Raw genomic sequence first — 6,602 nt, 5'->3', positions numbered from 1 at the left:
CATTAGCCTGAAGGACAGGCATCTAATTTAACACACATCTTCAGGCCTACTAAAATACTCTCCAAAGAAACGCCCGTGGGCACCATCTTTACTCTCTCCCTCTGCTTCCCTCCAGGCCAATAGTACCTCCCAAAAAGAAGCTTGTATACCCTCTGATGCCCAAATTGTTGTGGCTGCTGCACAGGGAACACCTCTAGATACCCTGGCTCTGGTCACAGAGTGGTTTCTGTTGGTGGGCCCCACAGGACTGTAACAAAAGGAGAAAGTTCTTAACTGGCTACCATCTAGGGCACAGCAGAGGCAACAGACTGAGGTGCCCACTCTTTATATGAAAGAGGCCTGTTAGCTTATCTTTGTAGCCATGGCTGGAGGGGCTGACCTCTAATTAAACACACATCTAAGGGCTTACTGTAATCCTCACCAGAGACCTCAAAGGGCAAGTGTTATCTTTACACTGTCCCTCTGCCATGCTCCAGATCTCTCGTATCTCAAGGAGAGGAGCTTATACATCTGTCTGGTGCCTCAGCTTTTGTGGCTGCTACCCAGGGGATGCCCCTTGATGACCTGGCTCAGGTGGCCAGTGGGACTTGCACTCATGGAACCCACAGGACTAACAAATGGAGAAACAAACAGTTCTTGGCTTGCTACTTTCCCTAGGGCACAGCATAGACAGCAGACTGAAATATATTCCCAGTCTTTGTGTGAAAGTGGCCTATTTGCTTGTCTTGGAGGTTTGGCCTGAAGGGCAGGCTTCTGGTGGGGCACATGTCTGTGGGACAAATAAGGTGCTCTCCAGGGATGGAGCCAGGGGGTACCATCTCTGTGCTCTCCTTCTGCCTCTCTCCATGTCCTGCATATCTGTGAAAGAGATCTATTAGCTTATCTTCATAGCTATGGCCTGAGAGGCAGTCTTCTAATTAAACACACATTGAGGAGCCAACTATAATCATCTCCAGAGACAGGGGAGGCCAGCTGGTAAAATCTTTGTGCTCTCCCTCTGCCCTGCCCCAGATCATCACTGCCTCCAAGAAAGGAGATATATACACATTTTCATACTTTAAAAGCTGTTTCCTGAGGGTCTGGCTTCCAAACAGCCTGAAGCTAGATGCCTACTGAAATCCTCCCATTTAGAACATAAGCTTTTGGTGCAGCCTTAACTACTGGGAGCCACTAAAAATAAAGTAGGTTCCCATTTTAGAGATAACCAAGAAGTAGGGCAGGGTTGAACAACAGGATAATCTCCTCCACCAGGTCACTCCTACAAGACTGGGAGAACTAGCTGTTTTCCTATTGCATGGAAATCAACACAGAGAGTCAAAGAACACTAGGAAACAAAGTAATATATCCCAAATGAGAGAACAAGATAAAACCTCAGAAAAGGACCTTAACAAAATGAAGATAGTGATTTTCCTGATACAGAGTTCAAATTAACAGTCATAAAGATGTTCACTAAGCTCAGGAAAAGAATGGGTGAACAAAATGAGAATTTTAACAAAGAGAAAATATAAGAAAGTACAAAATAGAAGTTACAGCACTGAAGAACATAATAACTGAACTGAAAAATACAATAGAGATGTTCAACAGCAGAATAAATGAGACAGACTAAAAGATCAGTGAGTTTTAAGACAGGGCAGTAGAACTCATCCAATCAGCACAGCAAAAAGAAAAAAGAATGAAAAAATGAAGACAGCTTAAGAGACTTACAGAAGTACATCATGGAGACCAATATTTGTATTATAGGAGTTTTAGAAGGAGAAGGGTGGAGAGGGCAGAAAACTTATTTGTAAAAATAATGCCTGAAAACTTTCCTAACCTAGGGAAGCACACAGACACACTGATCCAGGAATCCCAGAAAGTTCCAAATAAGGTGAACCCAAAAAAGCCACAACAAGACACATTATATAATTAAAGTCTCAAAAGTTAAAGACATGATCTCACTTATATGTGGAATCTAATGAACACAATAAACCACCAAACAAAATAGAAACAAAATCATAGATACATGGAACAGACTGACAGCTGCCAGGGGGGACAGGTGCAGGGGGACAGGTTGAAAGATGGTGAAGGGATTAACCAAAGAACATTTATGCATAATCCATGGACACAGACAACAATATGGGTATTGACTTAGGGAGGGGAACAGACAGGGCTGGGTGGAAGTGGGGAAAGGGAGAAAAAGAAGGAACAAACTGTAACAGCATAAATAATAAAAAAAGTTAAAGACAAGGAGAGAATATTAGAAGCAGAAGAACTTGTTACATAAAAGGAAACCCCCAATAAGACTATCACAGATTTCTCAGCAGAAAGTTTTCCAGCCAGAAGGAAGTGGCAAGATATATTCAAAGTTCTGAAAAAACAACACTGCCAGCCAAGAATACTCTACCCAGAAGAGCTGTCCTTCAGTTCTGAAGGACAGCTAAAGAGTTTTCCAGAAAAGCAAAAGCTAGAGGAGTTCATCACTACTAGATAGGCCTTACAAGACATGTTTAAGGGACTTCTTTAAGGTTAAATGAAAGAGCACAGATTAGTAACAGGAAAAACATATAAAAGCATAAATCTCACTGGTAAAGGTAAATATATAGTAAAATTCAAAAAAATCTACTGTTGTAAAGGTGGTGTGTTACTATTGTAATGGTGGGTTTTTGAAAGTTTAAGACAAAAGTAGTAAAAACTGTAACCACAATAATTTGTTAATGGATACATAAGATAAAAAGATGTAAATTGTGACATCAAAAACACAAAATGAAGGGGGTAGTAAAAATGTAGAGCTTTAGAATGTGTTCTTCTTAAGTTGTTATCAACTTAAAATAGCCTATTATTAATATAAGTTACTTTATTTGGTGTCATATTAATGACAAAGCAAAAGCCCATAGTAGAGACACAAAAGATAAAATATAAGCATATCACTACAGGAAAAAAAAATCATCAAATCAAAAAGGAAGAGAGCAAGAGAAGAAGAAAGCAATAAAAGAACTACAAAGCCAGAAAACAACAAAATGGCAATAACTACATACCTATCAATAATTACTTTTATTATAAATGGACTAAATGCTCCACTCAAAAGACGCAGAGTGGGCCACAGCCAGTGTGGCTCAGTAGGCTGGAGTGTCATCTTATAACCGAGAGGTTGCGATTTTGATTTCCCCCTCCAGGCACATGTCTGAGTTGTGGGTTTGTCCCCAGTCCAAGCGCCTACGATCCCCTGTCCTGGCGCCATGGGAGGCAACTGATCCCAATCAATGCTTGTCTCATACCAATGTTTCTCTCTCTCCCTTCCTCTTTCCCTTCCTCTCTCTCTAAAAAACAATGAAAAAATGTCCTTGGGTGAGGATTAAAAAAAGACACAGAGTGGTTCAGTGGATTAATAAAAACAAGACTCATCTGTGTGCTGCCTACAAGAAACTCATTTCACATATAAGGACCCAAACAGACTCAAAGTGAAGGGGTGGAAAAAAATATTTCATGCAACTGGAAACCAAAAGAAAACTAGGGTAGCTACTTACCTCAGTCAAAATAGACTTTAAGGCAAACACTGTAGATAAGAGACAAAGAAGGTCATTATGTAATGATAAAGGGGTCAATCCAACAAGAGCATAAAACATTTGTAAAAATTTGTGTACCCAGCACAGAAGCACCTAAATATATAAAGCAAATATTAAAAGATCCAAAGGGATAAGTAGACAGAAATAAAATAACTGTAGGGGACTTCGATATTTCCTTTTCATCAATGGAGAGAGCATCCAGAGAGAAAATCAGTGAGGAAACATTGGCCTTAAACAGCACATTAGATCAAATGAACTTAACAAATATTCACAGAACATTTCATCCAAAAACAACAGAATACACATTCTCCTCAAGCATACATGGAACATTTTCCAGATAGGTCCTATGTTAGGCTACAAAACAAGTCTCAATGAATTTAATATAATGGAAATCATATCTAACCATAGTACTATGAAACAAGAAAACAGTAACAAGAAGAAAAGAAATTTCACAAAAATGTGGAGAGTATACAATATGGTACTGAACAAATAATGGGTAAAGGATGAAAAAAAGATGCAGTGAGGCAAATAAAAATGGAAATGGAACATACCTAAACTGATGGAACGCAGCCAAAGCTGTTCTAAGAGAGACAAGTGAAAAGGCTCATACCAAGAAACAAAAAGGCAGTGACCAACTCCTGCTTTAGCGAGTCCCCTCGGTTCGCTTCCTGCCTCCCTCCCGTCACGAGGGTGAGCCCAGTGTCTGGCAGGCAGGAAAGTGCGAGGAAAGGAGGATGGAAGAGAAGAAAGACCTGGCTGGGTTTTGGTGGTGTCTGCAGCGCCAGTAAGGGCCGCCGAGGCTGCTGCTCCAGCGCCTCGCGCTGCCCGGGTCAGCATGCGAGCCTGGGTGAAGCAGCAGGGGCTTTGCGAGGAGGCAGGACTCAGGAGCGCGCACGGGCCCTCTCCAACGCTGCAGGCTTTCCTCGTCCCATCGCTGTCGCTCGCCGGGAACCGCAGCCCTCTTCCCTCCTCCTCTCCGTCGTGCCTTGTGAAGGACAGCGTGTCGGCAGAGGTTCTGTCCCAGCCCTTTCTGCCAGACACCGTGGCTGCAGCCCCTCAGGTGCAGAAGATGAATAATCCTTCATTTAGTGAGCTATGTTGCCTCTTCTGCTGTCCACTTTGTCCAGGGGAAACTGCTTTAAAATCAGCATTTTGCCACCTGATCCAACTTACACGCTAATGTGTGGTGAAAGTAGAAGCCGCTGGACTTTACACTTATCAAAATGAGCTGACTGGATGTACTCTTTTGGAGAAAAAGACGATATCGAGTGTTTCATGGCTAGAACCAGTAAAGGCAAGAGAATTGCCTGCAGTCTGTGGTTGCGCATCCAATGCCAAAACACCTTATTCTTCCCACCTGGAAATGCTATTGATCTTGGTCAGATGAGCAGCTTTAATATAGGACTGGAATCTCGGATTAACTGTAATAATCTCATATGATTATTCTGGATATGGTGCCAGTTCTGGGAAACCAAAGGAGAAAAACCTCTATGTAGACATAGAAGCTGCTTGGCTTGTTCTTAGGACAAGACATGGCATTCGCCCTGGAAATGTGCTTATATATGGAGGGCAAAGTATAAAGGCAGTGCCATCTGTGGATCTTGCAGCTCCCTATGAGAGTGCTGCTGTTATTCTTCATTCTCCTTTGACCTTAGGAATGCGAGTTGCTCTTCCTGATACCAAGAGGACCTACTGTTTTGATGCATTCCCAAACATTGACAAAATCTCTAAGATAACCTCTCCAATATTAATAATTCATGGAACTGAAGTCATTGCCTTTTCACATGGCCTTGCATTATTTGAGCATTGCCAAAGACCTGCAGAGCCTCCGTAGGTTGAAGGGGCAGGTCACAATAATGTGGAACTTTATGGACAGTACCTTGAAAGGCTGAAACAGGTTGTGTCATAGGAACTGGTAAATTTCTAAATTATTCTGTAAATTTACATTTTACAGAATAGGTTTTCTTTTGCTGAACTACACTCTTTGGTAAATAACATAAAACTTGAAGGTTTTTTTTGCAAATCATGTCAGTTGTCTTCATAAATGTAAAGGTAATGATTTGTTAACAGACTTAATGAAGGTTTTAATTACCAGAACTATAACTGCAAATAACAGTATCTTGAAGTCAAGCTGTGTATTTATAATTTTTCTGTGAATTTTTTTAAACACCAAGATGAGTACTGTATGAAATTTTAATTCTATAAAATCAAATGGTGTACAAGTATCACCAAATGCTTTTGCATATAAGAAACAAATTTATAAATATTTTTAAAACATCTCAATATACTAAATCTTATCCTGGTATACAAATGTAATATTCTTTCAATAAAAAGCTGTATATCTAAAACAATTCAAGTATGCAATAGAATTCTAAGAAAACGCACAAGTTCACTAGAGATGACCTAAACCCTGTTGTTCAGGTACAGAGGTGTAAACAATTACTTTATTGTAAAATACATAGAACTGTCTGTATTCCATGGTTATCACACATTTTCTCCTTTAAAAAAAAATGATGCAAGTCATTTTAATTTACCAACTAGTTATCTTGTAAATGAGAAGTCATGATAGCACTGAATTTTAACTAGTTTTGATTTATAAGTTTGGTACTATGAGACAACTAATTAAGTTTTTTATTTTAGTTTTTTAAAACGCATTCCAAGCTTCAAGAATTATTTTTGTATGCAATGTTGTTTTAAATTTTGACTAATCTCATAGAATTGCAGTACTCTTCATTATAAATAGACAACCTGAAATCCATTGATGTTTTACAAGACCATAAATTAGAGTGGCTTAGGTCCCTTTCCACTTTGGCTATTTTTAAGAATAGTATTACCAAACAAAAACAAATGGAGGTTTGGCTGTCTGCCATCACAAAAACTAAACTTGTGAGACAGTTGCTGGTGGAAAAAGAAAAGGTTTACTCAGGTGCAGCACAACCTGGGAGAATGGTGGACTCCCATCTCAAAGACCTTCACATTCTTCCTGTTCAAGCCCAAGGTTCTTACAGGCACAGAGACGGGAGGGCTTTTTCCCCTAATCCCATTATCTTTCTAGCTTTT

General features: G+C 40.0%; 1 pseudogene; it reads left to right on the top strand.

Annotated features, from left to right (window-relative positions):
- The first annotated feature begins 4,611 nt into the window (after positions 1–4,611).
- Positions 4,612–5,469, top strand: LOC129080364 (alpha/beta hydrolase domain-containing protein 17B-like; annotated as a pseudogene).
- Positions 5,470–6,602: the final 1,133 nt, after the last annotated feature.

This window comes from Pteronotus mesoamericanus, unplaced genomic scaffold (assembly GCF_021234165.1).
Source record: "Pteronotus mesoamericanus isolate MK-2021 breed Mesoamerican mustached bat unplaced genomic scaffold, CSHL_Meso_final contig_121, whole genome shotgun sequence".
NCBI lineage: Eukaryota > Metazoa > Chordata > Mammalia > Chiroptera > Mormoopidae > Pteronotus > Pteronotus mesoamericanus.
Note: the sequence above shows the minus strand (reverse complement) of the source record. Positions and strands in the feature narration are given on the sequence as shown.